General features: G+C 45.4%; 1 non-coding gene across 1 annotated transcript; it reads right to left on the bottom strand.

Annotated features, from left to right (window-relative positions):
- Positions 1-1,341: 1,341 nt before the first annotated feature.
- On the bottom strand, positions 1,342-1,413 carry Trnae-uuc (transfer RNA glutamic acid (anticodon UUC)). Its single transcript has one exon. It is a non-coding gene; the product is annotated as a tRNA-Glu (tRNA).
- Between the last annotated feature and the right edge of the window lie 13,149 nt (positions 1,414-14,562).

The raw sequence follows: 14,562 nt of genomic DNA, 5'->3' as shown, positions 1-14,562 counted from the left end.
CTCCTACTCAAGTCCACTTCTTTCACTGTGGGTCATTGTCAATGGCAACCCTCTGAGGAGGTGGGAATTTGGACAGAGGCTTGGGGGCACAACCTGACCTGACCAGCCAGGTCATTTGACTTCTGATCTCTGGAATTCAGGTTCCTCATCTATAAGACAGAGGTCATCTTCCCTGTCCTGATCATCACGCAGAGGAAGGCTGGGAAACAAACGTGGAGTGTGATCTTATTGAGTTTTCCTGAGTCCCACAATATATCAGCCCAGGGGCACTTGAAGGCCTAACCATGGTAACCCCAAATGGACATCTGCCCTCTATCGATGAGGCCCTGACTATAAATATCCACATCTGCAAATATTTCCTTTACAGAGACCATAAGGGAGCAGCTCAAATATCCATCAATGGATGAATATGCTCCAGCCTTAAAAGGGACATGCTATCTTGGGGATGAGTCCTGAGAATATTATGCTAAGTGAAACAAGCCAGGCACAAAAGGTCACTGGATTCCGTTTACATGAAATATTTAGAGTAGAAAGAATCCATAGGGACAGAACACAGATTGGGGGCTTTTCAGAGGAAGCTGGGGGAAGGGGAAATGAGGGAAAAATTGCCAAATGAGTACAGAGTGTCACTGTGGTGCACTGGGAATACTTTGGAACTACATTAGAGGTGACAGAATTGTTTACTTTACAATGGTTGATTTAGGGCTGGGGGATCAGCACAGGGTAGAGTGGTTGCCTAGCATGCACAAGGCCTTGGGTTCAACCCCACTCTCATAACAGACAAATAAACCAACCAAATAGTTAATTTTATGTTTCATGAAGGAAGCCAATTTAATGATAGTGTTTTGTGTACTAAACACTATCAGGTGAAGCTGCCTGGGAACATTGCAAGGTGATATTCTTAGGCTCTCTGAGAAGATTCTCCTCTGTTCCCCCTGCTCAGGACCCTCAGGTGCCTGTCAAGCACTGACTTCTCTTGTGATTGTCATCCCATCCATCAAGCAAGGTCTTGATTCTTTCACCCACTGACTGCCTACCTCAGCCTCTGGGTCCCTGCTTGGGCACCTCACATCAGCACACTCTGAAGTAAATATGTACTTACTACATCTTACAAACGTCAGGCCAGCCATTCCAGGGACATTAGATGCAGTTTTCTGGGCCTGACTCAATAAAAGGGAAGCCTGTCAGTGTGACCATGTGAGGGTACACACTGAACTGTTCAGAGTGCATATATTTTATCTTTGGATGCTTGGACTTGGGATATGGATTCAAGCTTCCTTTTTTATGTTTACTTAGGTATTTTAAAACCATTCAACAAAAAACATGGTTTGTTTTATTTTATTTGGGTGCTGGGTATTGAACCCAGACCCTCATGCATGAAAAGCATGTGCTCTACCACTGAGCTACATCCCTCCCCCTCCTCCTTGATGTAATTTTAGAGAAAATGCCAGGAGGGGATGGTGGTTTAAAGATGCAGTACAAACACTCATCAGAAATGAAACTTATTTATCAAAATTTTAGAAGTCAATCTAACAAATGTTTCTGCAGACCTGGTAGGTGCAAGGCTCATAAAAAACAAGAATTCCCCTGTCCTGAGAGGATTCCTAATGTGGTATGCGTGGTATGAGAAGCATTCACAGAGCTGTATGGAAGCTGGGTGGAAAGATACATCAATTCCACGTGGAGGGATCAGGAAGCATCTATAGCAAGGAAACCATTTGAGCTAGGCTTCTGCTCCAGCCAGCTGGTCAACCCATGTCTTCATTCTCTAGTCTTTCCTCCTGTGCTTTTATCAAAACCATATTCTTCCTCCAAGGACCATAGTTGTTCCTTTTTCTGAATTACACATCACTTTTTGATTGCATCTTTTGTATGGTATATATTGTATGTTATTATCTTTTCATATATATAACTTATGGTCTATTTTGAAGACAGGAGCTATTATTCTATAGCTCTCTATTGCAAATAGTTATTCTATAATTACAGCATCCTTAAAAAGTGTTATTGATAATTATGATGTTAGATATATATACACACACAGAAGTATACACATAGATATATATGCAGATATATACGTACAGATACACGTGTGTGTGTGTGTGTGTGTGTGTGTGTATACATATGGAGTCCATCAATAATGTAATGGCATGTCAGAAAAATCTTTACTACTACTTGGCTTTTTAAATTCTTAAGATGCATTCTTAAAGTCACTTTCATAAATTAAGAATTAGTGGTAGGGAGAGAGTTAGTGGGCACAAAGCCAGGTTGTTCGTGCATGCTATCTTTGAGGGAGACCAAAGTAGACTAAAGTAGCTGAAAAAATGAAAGATTCAAAAAATTACTAAGTTCATTCATTCTATCAAAAATATAAACACTGAATAAAATATGTTCTAGCATAATTCACTTTTTTTTAGATATAGGATGAGGCACTAAGAGAGTCATGGTCTAGGTTGGAAATGATTCTTTCCCTAGAAGGAGGGACAATTTTGGTCTTTTAAATAAATAGCACCATTTTCTCTTTAGCTCCAGGAAGGCTTGTTGCATTAATTCAGTTAAGGCCCAATAGCAAGTAACTGAGAAGCCCAGAGTAACAGTAGCTTAAGTAAACCAGAAGTTGATTTCCCTCTCATATTTAAGAAGTCTGGAGGTTGTCCCACCAGGCCTGGTGCAGCCCTCCATGCTGGTAAGAAACCAAGTCTTCTCTCTTATTGCACTGCTACCTGTGGCTTCCATTCCCAAGGCCCAAAATAGCCACAGAGGCTCCAGCAATTATGTCTTCAGTTCAGGAAGAGGAAAGGATGAGGAGGGAGAAAAGAAAATACTCTCTCTGTCCAAGGGCTTTCTGATGAAATTACTATTTATATAGACCATATTTGTCAGAGAAGGTTGGGAAATACGATGCCTATTCTTGGCAGCAACATGCCCGGCTAGGTATTAGGTTACAGGGATTTTTTTAGCCCCCTTTTTTGTTTTGGTGGCATGTACCCCTTTTAGTATCCTAGTGAAATCTATGGCTCCCTCATCAGAATGATGGTTTTAAGTGAATAAAATAAAATGCATTTGATTACAGGAGAATCAATTTATATTGAAATATGGTTCTACAGACACCATATTTCTGCAGTTCTGTAGACCCAGAGTTCTGTAGTTCTTGAGTTCTATAGACTCAGAGTTAAAAAATCACTTTTTATATAAAAAGAGAACAGTCAATCATTTTTCTATGATTCTTAATATAGAAAAACCCTTAAGAATGATTTTATTCATGCATCAACAATTGTTGAGTTCTTATTTTAAGCCTAACCCTGTGCCAAAGAGTATGATGAATGCAAGAGAAGATGTGGCCTCCCTTATTATTCTCTAATTTACTTAAATTCTCAATAAAACAGGGAGTGCCCTTTGTATAAAGATGGATAGTAGTTACAGTTTGGAGCTGAAATGTCCCTAGAGGCTCATGTGTTAACAGCTTGGTTGCTAGTTTGTGGCACTATTGGGAGGTACCGTGCCTTTAAGAGGCAGGGCCTAGAGGAAGGAAGTTAGGTTATTGGGGGCTATGCCCTTGAAAGGGCTGTTAGGATCTTGCCCTGACCCTTTACTTCTGGTTGCTGTGAGTTGAGAAGCTTCTTTTGCCACATATTTTTGCCATTATGTACTGCCTCAACATAGACCCAAAAGCAATAGGGACAATCAATCATAGACTTAAACCTCCAAAATTGTGAGCAGAAATAAGCTTTTCTTATTTTTAAGTTGGTTATCTCAGGTATTTTGTTACAGTAATGAAAATTGACTACTGTATTTGTCATGTAGGCCAGGTCCAAAATACCAGAATTTAAGGGGTTCAAAATAAAGGAAAACTCATATGGAGTGGACTTGAAGAAAGTGAAGAAAAAAAAGTATAAGATTTATCCTGAGAGAAAAAAGAAGGGGCGTATTTAAGGGGGAAGGAGCAGGGGAATGTGGGGGAGAAGTGGAGAAGATGATGGCAGAAAGTTCCTAAGAGGTTCTAAAGAAAATGCTTTATGAGACATGGTTGGCAAGTAGAGGGTGTTGGCTTGACTTCTTGACAATAAAGGAATGAAAAAGAGTTGAGAAATGTCTGTGTGTACACAGGTCGGTATGTAAAAATATTTCAAATGAACTTGAAGAATAAACTTCAGATTTCTTGTAGTGGTTGTTCCTGGGGAGATCGACAGGCTGATAGAGGGACTGAAGTTTTATCTGCAATATTTTATTTCTTTAAAAACAAAAAGAGTCTGGAGGCAAATATGACAAAAATCTTCACTCTCCGCAGGTTTTTGTTACGTTATTCTTTTTTCTTTTTAAACATTGCACAAGATTAAAAGTGGTAGTTGTTCCTTTAAATTTTCAAATGCATTTTTATTCTGTTCTAAATATAATTTAACTTATCTTATAAGTTCCGCTTATATATATTCTAAAATTTTGTACTTACTCTGAGGAGGATGATCTCATCGTAGTCCACTGAAATGTGACACAACAGGACAGTGCTTTTCTTAAATTCAATCCACGGTCTGCTCTGTCTTCTTGTCTCCTCCCCAACCAGCCATTATCTAGATTTGTCTCGGGACCAGCCCCTGCCCACCTCTTCCAAACATCTTCCAGACCTTTTGATTTTTTTCCCACAAGGGAAATCTGTATACTATTACGCACTTTAGCATGTATGGTTTGCCTTTGATTTTAACTTGTTTTTCCAATAGAAATCAATTAAGCTCCTTGAAGGCCTGGACCTTATGTTCAGGGATGACAGGAAAAGCTTCCATCCCATACCCCCATTCCATTTCCACAGCAGACATCACTAATCAACCACCAACCACCTAATTTTTTCCCATGGATATGGTCTCAGAATCCTTAGCAGAACTCCTGGGGGCACTATTGCCATTGTACAGGTTTATCTGGGCATGCAGATAAAACCTGTTCCCATCCTTACCTATATTTCTTCAATAGCTTCTAAAGTACCCATGTAATTCTCAAGAATTTCAAAGTACCATGTAATTCCAAAGGAACCATTATCATCTTAGAAATCCAGAATTTATAAGAACTGTAAGCAAGTCATTTTGAAGAAGTCTCATCATTTATTTTAGTGATATGCTGATTCAACTGCTAGGAAGTGTGTTAGGGTTTGGATATGAGGTGTTCCTGAAGCTCACACACGAGACAATGCAAGAAAGTTCAGGGGGAAAATGATTGGGATGTGAGAGTCTTAACCCAATCAGTGATTAATTTCTGATGGGATTAACTGAGTGGTATCTAGAGGCAGGTGGGGTATGGCTGGAGGAGGTGGTTGATTGGGGGTATGGCTATGGGTTATATATTTTATATCTGGAGCTGTAGTCTCTCTGCTTCTTGGCCACCCAGATGTGAGCTGCTTCCCTGTACCACACTCTCCTGCCATAATGTTCAGCCTCACCTCAAGCCCTGAGGAATGGAGCCAGACTTCTGTGGACTGAGACCTCTGAAACCTGAGCTCTCAAGTAAATTTTTCCTCCCCTACAAACATTACAGTTGTGCTGGTCAGATCCTTTAGTCACAGCAGCGAAAAAGCTGACTCAAACAGCATCAAGGAAATCAGTTTAGATGGCAACTTAGAAAAATTGGAAGAGGATGGCAGTGCAGGAGATTACCATAATCCTAAATACTGCTCACCTGACTCCTGCTTGCAGGAAAGCTTGGCTCCAGGTTGCACGTGAGAAGTTCAAGTCCAAAGGCACTTCATCATTTCCATTGCTAAGTGGAAAGACAAGCTCTTCCAAAGCTCCCCCAGAACACTGGAGATGATAAGGGAATGGCCCCTTGGTGTACTTGGGAAATGATCACAGGTGGGAGCAGCTGGGAAGGAGGCCTCAAGAGTATGCCTTCAACTTCACTTACTATGCCCCTTCAGAGTCCTGCAGCCAACAAGCTGACCACCAAGCCTCCTCACAGTGGGGGTCAGGAGTGGGTTTTTCCACCTCCAGCATTTTCATGCTTTTTCCCCCCAACTTTGAAGAATTCCTATAATGATTATATTTCATTTCCACAATCAGAAACTCAATGAAGAAAGCAAAAGATGAGAGAAAAGAAAGACTATTGGAGAGGAACAGCAATCTGGAGATCAAACCCAGGGCTTCATGCACACTAGGCAAGTGCTCTACCACTGAGCTACACCCCAGCCCTCCAATCTTTTATTCTTAAGGGGTGCTATTCCTCTACCTCTGGAACTGGGGAGACAGAGAAAAACAAAACATATTACTTTTTGCCAGTGGGAACTGGAAACTGAAAGCAAACATAAAACTTCTTCATCAAACTGCCTCCTATAGTAACTGATCCATTCATTCCTTCATTCATTTGCTCAACAATCATTTATGCCGTGGTTACAAAGGGATATAAGAGAACAAATACTTCTGCCTCCAGAAGTGTCCAGTTCTCGAGGGAGGGACAGACATTGTCAAATAAGCACACAGGGATGTTAAATTCCCAACCAAGCTGTTTTATAGGGGACAGGCTGCAAGGGCACCATAATGCTCTGTGACAGCCTGGGGTCGGGGGAGAGAGAACCTCATTGCCAGTCCTAGCTCTGGCTATCCCCATCATCGATGCATTGGCTTTGGGCTGTGATGGGGCCTCTTTCCAGCCTTTCCCAGACATCCTGCATCTCCTCCCCCTGCTCCTTCCAGGGCCCTGCTTTCTGTCCTCAGAAGCATGACAAATGATTGCTCCCTGTTGCTGTCCTCTCAACATTAAAGAACTCTGTCTTGCTCGCCCATCTCAGGGGACCTCACTGCCTAGGGTCCCCCTTATCCCACGGAGTCCCTTTGGTGCAAATTTTCAAAAAGTTTCTCGTCCAACTCCTGCCAAGGCATAATGGTTGGAGAGCCCAGCTTGGGTTGAAGTTCAGCCCCAATCTGCTCTCTTCTTTGACCTATAAGAGAACCACGTGCCTCTTGAGTAGGAATTGGCCTCTTTGGTGTCTTAGTTCCTAAAGTGATTAATTCCATGCTGGAGGGTCTGTTTGCACCCCTAGCACTGTCTTCTTGGGGATCAATAACCAACTGGTTCTGAGAAGCCTCTGCATTTGCTCCATGATCCTCCCAACGGCCTCCATTTTTCCCTAATGCAAATGAGAGGACTGGCTGGACACTTGGTCCTTCTGGAAAGCTGGGGAGGGAGGACAAATATGAGCCTATTCAGACCTTCAGGGGCTGAGGAGACACGTGATGGAGACAAGTGCTGGAGGAAAAGAAGAAGATAACAGGTCCTTTTCCCCTTGATCTTACAAATGAAGCAGAGTTCACCACCGGAAGTGAGAAGCAGTTGGGGCCCCCTGCTCTGTGGAGAGCACCTCTCCCAAGTGTGGCCCTTATCTTTTAGCAAGAGCCGCCTCCTTCCTGGGCCCCCAGCCACCTGTGGTTGACTGAGCTCTCAGATGAAGTTGGAACCAACCACACACCACTCACCCCGCATACCACAATAAGTCTTGGATTTTCCAGGGCAGACCTGATTTTGAATCTTTTGTCTCATTCTCTAAACATGATATATTTGCCCATGTGTTCCAGTTTGGGTCCCAAAACCTGATCAACTACAGACTGAGGGTCCTAAGTGGAAGATTCAAATAAAGGCCTTGCATATGCTAGTCCCTCACGGGCACCTGGGCTGCCCTCTCTGACCAGCAGCTGACCACTTACCTCTCTGCTGGATCTTGGTTCCCTTAGCTCTTAGCACAGGGCTATAAACCTGGGCCAGACCCTTCTAGTCTCTCAGGACTCTGACCCTCATGATAGGAGCCAGTTCCCTAGGGCCTCAGGGAGACCAGGACCCTCTTTGTCTAATTCATCAGGGGTTGGCTGGGGGCTTAAGATGGGGGAAGGTTTCAAGTTGAAGGGTCTGTGGTCAGGAGCACTCAGGTCAGATCAGGGCAGGAGCTGAGAGCAGGCTGAGTCAGGAGAAGCCCCTCCTATCTGGGTACCCTGTGTGGGTGTAGAGAAGCAGGAAGCAGAGCACCTCAGCAGGGTTTGGAGACACCCGAGCTGACAGTGATGCCTGCTGTCACTCACCAATCATCCGAGGAGTCCATTTCCTCATCGGCAAAAAGGTCAATAAGCGGTCACCCAGCCCTGGCTCTTCACTAAGACCAACCACCCTGATAGGTTCTTGAGGGCAGTGACCCCACTGTGTACCTGTGACCCCCCCCACTACTGGGCCTGGGAGCCCTTCTGTCCCAAGGCCACCATCTGGGAGTTGGCAGGAGGGAGACACATGCAGGAGCCTCTAGGGCTGAGTGACAGCCAGGGAAAGAACAGAGCCAAGAGGCAGAAAGAAGGTGAGAGGAGAGGAGGTAGGGGCGTGAGGAGCAGCTGCAGACGCTGCAGGGACCCTGGTAAATGGAGTCACCTGCTGGGTAGAGTCACTTGGGTGGGATGCAGCGCAGCACCCTGGCTCAATGGGATCCTGAACATCACTCAGGTTCTCCTGGAGGTCTGATCACCTTGTCCTGGGTGTCTACTCCCCACGTGTCTTTACACCAGCCCTCCCTCTCTAACCAGGGGACACAGCATCGGTCTCCACCCCTGGAAAGTTAACAACTGGGCTCAGGGATTCATCCCAACCCACTTTACAGAGGAGAAAACAGGATCAGAGAAGTGAAGCCAGCTGCCCGAGGTTGTGGCTGGTGGAAGTGCTGGAAACCGGGTTCACTCTCAGATCTGCTCCATTCCAAAGCTTCCTTCCCATGGTGCCCAGGTTTTCCTGCCGAGGTCACAAAACCTAGAATGTTCCAGCACACAGGGTGGGGCGAGTTCCAGACACAGCCTGGTTCTCATCAGGCAGATTCCTTTGAACCCGAGGTGCTGAGTGGAAAGATGCCAAACTGTCTCGGGAAGGGGTGGAGAGAGGCGAGATGCTGTCAAGATGAAAATGTCCCCTGCTGCGTCACCAGAAGAAAAGAAAACGTGCTCCTCTCATTTGTCTTCACAAAGGCTACACAGGAAGAGAGCAGTTTATGAAGGCACTGCATACTTTATAGCAAGGAAGCCGTGACAGAGACACTTAGCTCAGCTCTTGAGAAGAACCTTTGCAAAAGAAGAGGGGGGAGGTAGTCGGTAGGTTTATTTATTTATTTATTTTTTAAGAAACGTGTCCTGGTTTGAATCTGGAATGTCCCCCAAAGGCTCTTGTGTTAAAGGCTGTTCCTCAATACAGCAATGTTCAGATGTGGGGCTTTTAGGAAATGACTGGATCATAGGTTCTGACCTATAATCACCTTAATCCATTGATGGATTTATCATTTGAATGGATTATTGAGAGGTCCTGGGAACTGTAAGAGGTGGGACTTGGATAAGGGAGTGGGTCCTTGGAGTTGTGGCTTTGGGGACTATATTTTGTCCAGGTCTCTTCCTCTCTTTCTTTGCTTCCCAGTTCATCATGAGGTGAGAAGCTCTCTTCTACCATGACCTCTCGGCCATGAGGTTTCTGCCCCATCACAGGTGGATAATAATGGAGCCAGCTGAATATGAACTGAAATCTAGGAAGCCATGGACCACAATAAATCTTTCCTTTTTAAGCTGTTTATCTCAGGTATTTTGTCACAGCAATAGAAGACTGACTAACATAAAATGTGAAATGGGCTCAGGTGAGTGAGGGTGTATTTGGTGGATTTTGTTTTACTTGCAATCATACAGATTGCATATCCGAAGTGGTCAGTTCTGAGGACTAAGGAACTTGTGTAAACAGTGGGTACACAATAATTGCTTAGTGATCAAACATGCTGCCTGATTACTTACCAGGCTGCCACAGCTTGCAGGTGTACTAGAGTCACAAATAGTCAAACCCAAGGTCTGCTGGCCCAACAGCCCCCTTGAAGGCTACCAGTCCTGGAAAAGACTAGGCTCAGAATCAACTTCAAAATAGGTCCCAGCGGTGGCCAGTGAGGAAAGAGATGAGCATTGTGGATCTTCAGAGGGTTCTAGCAACCCTATCTGTTTCTCCACATCCCCATTGGCTCCATTCTTGCCCATCCCTCCTGAACACTCCAATGTAGGGGACCAGACTCAGTGGTTAGATGTCAAAGTGAGAAGCATGTCCATTCCCACTCATCTGTCAAAATTGAGCTCCACTGACACCTCCTTCAGGGAGACTTCCTTGATTCTCTGTCATTTTCCTCTGGGCAGTCATGCATCTGTTGGTGCTGGTATACATCATGCTGGCTTGTGACAATCTGTGCACAGGTGTGCTGGGGTCACAAATAGTCAAATCCTTACAGATCCTCAAAGGGAAGAAGTAAGTCTTTACCTGCATATTCTCAGTACTTAGTCAAGGGCCTGGCACATAATAGAGGCTCAATAAATGGTATTAAACAAATAAATAGAATGAAAAAAAAAGAGGAAGGGCATTCTGGGAAATAAAAAATTTTCTTTTTCAGATTTGCCTCAGAAATATCTGTCCAGTCCTCATCCACAAATGGCAATTGAAGTCAGGGTTCTATTTTCTATCAATGACTAAATTTCTCCACTTCCTACAGTGTGGTGGGCCCTATGGCTGGAGGAAATTGGGGAGGATTTAGAAGAAGTTGGGAATACCATGTTGGAGGAGTGTGTGTGTGTGTCCTAACAGATTTCCCAACTAAACATATGTCTCTGAACCTCCCACAGAAAGCTAACATGCCACAATCTGTCTCCCTGGAACTTGGTCACTTAGCAATTTCACCTTTCGGACCACAGCTAACCACTCAGGCGCACACCCTACTCAGGGGAGCAGAGAGCTTGCTGTCTTGTCTGATATTGGAGCTCCAAGCCCAGGAACAGCCCTGGCAATTGGCAAGTACTCAATAAATATTTGTCAAGTGAGTAAATGAGGAAAAGACCTGAGGGCAGATTGTGTCACAAAATATCTACTGTCAATATCCTGAACTTTACTCACAGGAGAGCCCCTCCTGTTCTCACTCAAGCCATACTGACACTTGGTTTACAAACAGTTCTACCAGCCTTCCTTACCTTGTTCAATATCCACTGCAGACGAAAAACTAGATGAAAGGAAAAGAGTTTTTACTCTACCCATGAAAAACAGGACCCCTTAAGATTTAGGGATAAAACCTGTCAGGGGAGATAAGAGAGCCAAGCTAGCTCTCAGTCTTATGGGGTTAACAGTCACACCAGAGAATTAGGAATGAAGAAGTGAACCAGTCTTCAAGTCTCCAGGAGTAAGACAACAAGCCAGGAGATGAAGGCTGAGAGGTCAGCCTAGCTTCTGAGATTATGTGGTCAGTAGAAATGCCAAGAAGCTGGAGCCAGACAAAGCAAAATCACTGAAGAATCCATGACACAGAATAATTGTCTGTCCCATTCTGAAAATAATATCAGAGACGTCTCAGTTGATGAGGGACAGACTCCAGTCGGTGAGGGCCAAAACCTGGGTAGAACAGTCCCAGAAGTAACCTGCAGTTGTCTTGACCTTAACAGCAGAGTAAATACACATGGATAGTGGAGATTTAAGATGGGAATGATGTATGATGAAGAGGAGTCAAGGCGGAGCTAAAACCCCACCTGTCCAAGCCGGGCACGGTGGTGCATGCCTGAAATCCCAGTGGCTCGAGAGGCTGAGGCAGGAGGATCATGAGTTCAAAGCCAGCCTCAGCAACTTAGTGAGGCCCTAAGTAACTCAGTGAGACCCTGTCTCTAAAAAAATACAAAATAGGGCTGGGGATGTGGCCCAGTGGTTAAGCACCCCTGGATTTACTTCCCAGTACCAAACACAACAACAACTACTACAAACCTCCCCCCGCCCTCCCCCCCCCAAAAAAACACCCACCTGTCCACATGATGGCATCAAGATTGGAAGTTCCTGCCCACCCAGAGATGCCATATAGGCTGACACCTGTGTGCTTGTTTAGGCCCAACGCTGTCAGTCAGTGCTGTTTTCCTTCTGATTCCAGAAGAAGCTCATAATAAAGCTTTGCCTGTGCTGCTTAAATCCTTCCTGGGTTTGGTTTTTGTTTCTACTGACTCTGGACCTGAGCTCCCAATCTCCATAACGGAGAGGCCCTGTAGAACCTAAGGAAAAGGCGCTACACTGCAGCTTTGACCTGAGAGTCCAGATGGGTGAGTCTGTGGGATGGGAAGGTGCTTGTGGTATAGGGTAGAAGGGAATAGCACTGTTCAGCTCAAGGGACTACAAAATGCCAACACCTGCCATCTTGGGAGGTCCCCTACACTCCGACACTTCATGCTCTGCACTGATTCCCTCCTTCAGCACTTCTGATCACACCTGGGCAGTTGCTGTGGAGGGCTTCCCCAGGGGAAGGATGGCATCGGTGTCCTTGGAACACCCACCCACTGATAACTATATAAAATCCAGCTGGTTGTCTCATGCCGTAGGCAGACTCCATCCTTTGGTGGAGAAGGACACATCTGTTGGAGCTTTCTTCCTAAAGATAAATACAGAGCTGCCTCTGATGGTCTACTGTGCCCTTTTTGACTTTAGAATCAGTCACTCTGTTCTCCACCCAGCAGGGACCGAGGGAAACCCACCTCAACAACTACCTCTCTTGTCTTAGATCTTCTTCCAGAATGATCCTGAGCCTTCCTACCTTCCTGGTCTCAGCCTTCCTCCCCTCGAATGGGGCAGGGGATGGGGAGACCCTGACAGTCTGGAAGGCCTTCGTCCTCTGCTGGTGTGGTTGTACGATGCTGCCATAAAAGGAACCTTCAGGCCTCGGGAGGTACAGATGACATGCCAGCGGTCCCAAAACCAGGAGTGCAGGCCTTGACAACCAGTGATTGGTGGGAAAAGCCAGCTCATACAGCGCTCCTAAAAATTAAAAAAAAAAAAAAAGTTCAGATTAGAACTTGGATTTCTGGCTCCTCTTGGAAACCAGAAGATCCTGGCAATAACGAACTGAAGCAGCTCCTGCCAATTTTCAACAGACCGTGAACTCCTCACCCACCACGGTCCTGACCCTTGTCACTGGCTCACACCCAGCACCCACTGCTCACTGTGCCCATCTGACCTCGCAGGCATGTAGCATGTGAGCCAGGACTGTGCAGCCCACCCAGGGGCCAGCCTCTGGCCTCCCACACAGGCATTCTTCCAGCACCCTGGGCTCATACAGCCTTCTCCCCCACCTCCTCCCCTGGTCTCTGAAATTGCACTGCCAAGTCCAAAATGACCTGCCCTCCAAATAGGAGTGGATAGAAAAGCCTTGTCCCACCTGGACACCAGAGCCTCATGGTCATTGAGTTGTAGGGCGTCCATAGCTGCATTGAAAAGACGATGAGGCCCAGAATTCCTGGGGAGAATGTCCAGGTGTCAGAGGAAATCATGATGAAGGAAGTCCAAGACTGGAGAGGAAGGAAGAGGAGGAAACAGAGAGGAAAGGAGGAGAAACACTGGAGGTACACAGAGTGAAAAAAGAGAATCATCAGGTTGTTTGGCAAAGCTTAAAGAAGGGGTGGAGGAGCCCAGAGGTCGAACCACAGGGCCAGCTGCCAGGGGAGCTATTTGGGTAGCCACTTGGGCCCCAAGCTCTTCTCAAGGCTCCGCTGTTTCCATCTTGACATTCTTAATACATGTTGAACAAGGGCCTCGAGGAATTTTCCTTTTGCATTGGGCCCACAAACTATGTGGTCAGAATCTGCTCAGTGGAGGCTGTTGTTTGGATCCAGACATCCAAGAAAGACAGCCAGAGTGGTGGGAGGTGGGGGATACGTCTCCAGTGTTACCAAAGTCAGAGGACTGCGATAGGGGCACCAGGTTTAGATGCTTTGAAACCTATGAAGCACCTAAGTGTCAGGGATTTTATGTATTGTTGGTTACTATGCCATGTATTGGAAAATTCATTCAAATATTTGTTGAACAACTAAATCTGCTGACCTGATTTAGGCACTGAGGATGCAGCAATGAACAAAGTCTCTATCCTCATGGAGCTTGAGTTCTAGTGGAAAAAACAGAAAGCCACTAAGAGAAAGTAAATATATGTATAAGCAAAAACTAACAAGAGCTTCCTGGCCACCCCCCATAGAGCAGGCTTCTGTGTCTCCTTATCTTTCTGGGGGGATTAGCCTCTGCTCAAAAGGCAAGATAAGGAAACCGGGACAGGAGCCTACTCCAGGGGGGTGACCAGGGCCTCTCTACAGAGGTTACTTTTGAACAAAAGCTAATTATTATTTAATTATTAATAAACTACCATTTACTAAGTGTCTAGCAGATTCCAGGCAGTATGCTAATCACTTTTTGTAGCATATCCCATTTATTGTTTCAGTAACTTGCCCAGGTAGATATTGATTTGCACCAGCTAGAGATATGAAGGTTAAGCTGGTATGGGGTTTGGGAACCAGGTCTCTCTCCCTGCTGACAACAGCACAGGCTTCTCACCTGGGTTTATAACATGTGCTCAGGCCCAGGTTTTCCCCTCAGACTACAGGAAGGAACTCAGCTGCTCTTCTCAAGATCCGAAGAGAGGGCCTTGACCCTGGTGACTGGGAGTGGGGCGGGGATACCAGACTGAGAATGACTGACAGTCCCATGTCCATCAAAGGTGAACTGATGGGTCCCAGCCCTTCCATCTGGCACTTCTTGTTGAAA

Source organism: Marmota flaviventris, chromosome 12 (genome assembly GCF_047511675.1).
Source record: "Marmota flaviventris isolate mMarFla1 chromosome 12, mMarFla1.hap1, whole genome shotgun sequence".
Taxonomy (NCBI): Eukaryota; Metazoa; Chordata; class Mammalia; order Rodentia; family Sciuridae; genus Marmota; species Marmota flaviventris.
Note: the sequence above shows the minus strand (reverse complement) of the source record. Positions and strands in the feature narration are given on the sequence as shown.